The sequence below is a fragment of the Cryptomeria japonica genome, chromosome 11 (genome assembly GCF_030272615.1).
Source record: "Cryptomeria japonica chromosome 11, Sugi_1.0, whole genome shotgun sequence".
NCBI lineage: Eukaryota > Viridiplantae > Streptophyta > Pinopsida > Cupressales > Cupressaceae > Cryptomeria > Cryptomeria japonica.
The window spans coordinates 56,848,142-56,852,688 of NC_081415.1; the positions used below are offsets into that span (position 1 = coordinate 56,848,142).

General features: G+C 34.0%; 1 long non-coding RNA gene across 1 annotated transcript; it reads left to right on the top strand.

The window, feature by feature from the left end:
* Positions 1 to 585: 585 nt before the first annotated feature.
* LOC131051403 (uncharacterized) lies at positions 586 to 4,080 on the top strand. Its single transcript, XR_009107117.1, has 2 exons — positions 586 to 830; positions 3,394 to 4,080. It is a non-coding gene; the product is annotated as an uncharacterized LOC131051403 (long non-coding RNA).
* The last annotated feature ends 467 nt before the right edge of the window (positions 4,081 to 4,547 follow it).

The window sequence follows — 4,547 nt, forward strand, 5'->3', positions numbered from 1 at the left end:
TTTGTAATATCAATATTTGAATTGGTTAATCTCAACGATAAGGATTATAATCATGGTCATGATAATGTTTAAGGAAAAGTAGAAAGGTAGGGACTAACATTTACAACCATATCCAGAGTTAAGTTGTTAAACGACCTTCACAAAGAATCCATACACAATTATAAGGATAAAAAGAGGAGGCTCGATTGCAGCAACTCTGTCTCTAAAAAATGAAGGTACGCATCCCTTCTACATCGACACTATTTTGATTTTTCATGGAAGCTCGATCCCACTATTACAAATTTCTCTTGTCTAGATTTATCTTCCATGCACTCACAAAATGTTACACAATTCAAACCTCAAATTATGGATATTAGCTATTTAATCAAGCTACAAATTTTCTTCTCACATATGACACCTTAATCTACAATCTAATCATCTTGTTGCTTTTGTTATACAGGGCTCCAAAATAGATGGCATATATCCAAATATCTCATCGTTGAAAAAAGAAAACAAAAAAATGAAAAATAAAACTACATGTTCATAATATAACACCAAAATTATATCTTCCTATCGACATAACTATTACACCTCATTAGAGTGCTAGTTAACCTCTTTTATCAATCTACCCGCTGTCTGCACGTGGGACCACAATGACTTGGCATATCAAAAGCGTCCTGTGTACTCGTCCAAAATTAATATGTTGCTTTGGATGCCCAACGGTTCTTTTCCTCATTTTAGGACCCGTTAAAGAATCCAAGTTTCTAGATTTTCTTATAATGAAACCATGTTAAACACATCAAATCATTTCCATTTCTGTAATTTGATTGGAGCGGCATTCGAAATTTGAGGTATGTTGAAAGCCCTGTTTTGATTTATGTAGTTTCAGATTTTTGTTCTGAACTTAACTGTAAAACTTGTGGGCAAAGTTTACTAGGAGTATGAATTGGATTTCAGTTAGGGTTTTGCAAGCAAAAGTTTTTTCCCTTTTGGTTTGTTGGAGAGTCTGTGTGTTTTCTTGAGTCAGTATTGTGATTCTGGGTTTGCATGAAAAGCTGTCTGGATTTGTAATCAAGTTGATTATGAGAGAGATGCAATGAGTTAAGTTTTGAATTGGGTATTTTCAGCTTAGAGAAAAGAGGTTCCGGAGTTCGTGGGAGGGAGTAGTTATGGGTAGGATTTTTTGCAGACAAAGAAAGACTGTAAAGGAGTTGCATTTCTTGAATGTATTGAATGCGGTTTAATGAATTTGAGCTTCCGTAGTCCATTGCGTGTTTAAAAACTAGGTTACAGAAAAACTGTGTAGAGAGCATGACAACCAACATTTGAAGTCTCCTTGGGTTTTAAATCCCAGATGAGGTTACCTATAGGCAATTGGGTTATTTAAGAAATTTATTGATAGGAGTATTTTCTGGATGGCTGCCAAGTTCATACAGTAAAAAGCAAACTAACCGTGAAACCAAAAAAAATCATAATGGTCCTCTAAGAACACGATTGAAATTTTAAATTCCCTGATGCAAGTGGGCAGCTCCGAATTATAGCGGATATGTGGTCTAAGGATTATGAGGTACATTCTATTACTAGCATATACATAGCCTGGTACAGCTTATGGTGTAAGGTTTATAGGGTACGATTGAGCATGACTTTACACCCCTAGTAGATCTCACATTGCAATTTCATCATTATGTTGTAAGGATTATGGGGTAAATTTGAGCGTGGCCCATGTTTATAACTATAAATCTTAAAAAGAGCGTCATGGATTTGCACAAAGATCTCACAGAATGCCTTTCATCTTTGTAATTGCTTTCATAAAGCTTCAAGTCGCACGTTTCATCTTCAACTTCACAGTCATTAAATCCCAAGTTACAGAGACTTCCGTCACCTACCTCTGTAACATCTCATCTTTTCTAAGTGGAATTTATACCCTTTACTAAATTTATCTCTGTATTTCAGATTAATCTCGAAATATACTAGAGTTTCTAAGTTATATTCTTTATTCTCTATGCCTATTTTATTCTTTTTCTGATCTAAATTATTACAGAATCACTTGTTTGTTGGCTAGTCATATTAGGGCAGGTTATGAGTATATTGGGTAGCAAAAACCCTCTTGCAGGTTAGTTTACGGATAGGTGTAATCCTATTGAGTTTTTATATCATCAAGGCTCGATTAATGTCTGGGTGGGTCACCAGGCTTATTAGTGTGTGAATACAAAGACTGGCATAGAGATGGAGGATAAAGACAGCTATATTGATGCCAATATTGTTTTAGAAATTTGTTTTTAAACTAGTATACAATCTTTTATTTTAGACAGATGAGATGGAATTGTTAGGGCAGACAGATTGTTGTAAGGAGGCAGTCCATAGAGAGGACTAAACAAAAGAACAACAATAAACAAAATATTTAACCTAAAACTCTGAGTGCCGATTTTTAGAAAATGTTTAGCTAATTGTTACAGTAAAGCAATATTTATAAATATTTTTTGCAGATGGTAGTTTTTATGGTAATATTTTGTCAGGATTTTTTATTATGTTAGTAGTGGGTGCAGAGTTTCTAGGAACTTCTATCTTACATGGGACCATATTTTCTACAAAATTGCTTCAAAATTTTCTCAATGTCACCTGCTGAAAAATTACAGTGCTTCTCCTCATGGTTGCATTGCCTAATGGCAGGAAATACAATAGCTTTTCTCGTCAGCATTGCTTTGTGTTGTCTTGTGAAACATTAAGCTTGTTGGAAGAGTTTTTTTTACAGTTAAGAAATTTCAATATTAAAACATTAAGAATTTTTACTTGGATTACTCACATTAGAAATAATTTTGAGATAAGGATGATTTATTTAATCCTACATTAGTAATAATTGTGAGATAAAAGTGACTTATGAGCCATTAGATCTTCCAAAAAGCATTACCAATGGGGAAAGAGGCTAGAAGGTAAAAATCTCAGAACAGTGGCTTACACTTATTCCTCCCCCTATTAACAAATGCTTAGAGGTGCTTACGTGTTTTAAGTGGATTCCCTTGCATTGTAATTATTGCCTACACCTTGAGATGACTAAAATTCACACAGGTTGAAACCCACGAAATCAAAATTCTAGTTATAATATTGTTGGGTTTTCTTTTGGAGATCTGACAATCAAGAAAGTAAACAGTAAATACAGTATGGTCGCTGATGATACAATGATGATGATGCCTGTTATTGAAATTATTATCAGCATGAATAAAAAAATCTCGTGGGTGTAATGGTTTTCATAAAGTTCATCTTTAGATGATGAAATGCACATGGGTCGAATCCCACAAAATTGAAATTGTAGTTATAAAATTGTTAGCTTTTCATTTGGAGATGTAATAGGCTGATTGGAGAAATGAAATATTGTATGTTTGTTGATGATACAGTGCTGGTGCTTGTTCCTTGCAGATAAGGTGCGATACGGGATTCGCTAAAAGAAAGCTCAGTTTCCAAAAAATATATAAATACAGGACATTGATTCACTTTCTGTAGTGACAGGAGATACATATTGATCCTTTTGGGTTGTTTGAGGAAGTCTGAAATTTCAAACACTAATACAATACATTTCTACAATTTTTAGAAGAGACAAGAGTGAACAATCCTAAACAACATAGTTTTATCGATTGCACAGCTATTTCGATCTGATGGCATTTACTTTGGTCATATCCATACCATTCATCATTCTAGCTATTATTATGTGTGTGTGCTGCTACTTCCTAGGTAAAGCAAGGGGTCGCCAGGACATTCGCACTCAACCACAAGTATTTGGTGTGCCAGCTGCTCCTCCTAGTGTTATGCCTCCAGGTCCTTCACCTCCTGGTTCTCCTAAGCATGACAAATCAATGAATGTCTGAGACATCTATCGTACAAAATAAGTATAGATTTTATTTATTCATTGGTCTGGTATTATTTTTTTCTATTCTTTGTTTAGTAGGTTCAATACCTCAACTTAAAGGAAGAAGAATATATTGTAACTTATTTTTCTTGAGACTAGTTAGAAGAATTTTCCACTGTATAAATGCGATCATGTTTGTATTAATTAGTATGATGTAAAAACTCGCATTGGCCTCTATATATAAATATCTGGTTCATATATATCTGTTTTGGTTTCAGAGGATTTCAAGACTATATCAGGTTGATTTGTTTTCTGTTGTTTGCTTTGTAGTGTTCTCCCCTAACTGGATGTTAATTCCACGTTTATATATTTTCTTTTTTTCTTTTTACATCTATGCTTACTTGTAGATTTCTTTTGTTCTTATTATGTCTTGCTTGTCTCGTCATCTGAGATTACTCAAATTTTTTAGTCGATTTCGTTCCATTATGCACTTTACCCGCTTGTAACAGATGCATGAATTAATACAGGTGTACACTATGCACTTTATTTTTGCAAATTGATATCTTATTATTCTTCAATGTAAACATTTAACTACCAATGTAATACAGGCGTACTCTATGCACTTTACCTTTGCATCTGCATTTATAACATTGGGTCTCTGACACAAGCGTTTACCTTCTTGTAACGGATCTGTGGAAGTAATCCAAGGTATAATAATATTTGTCTA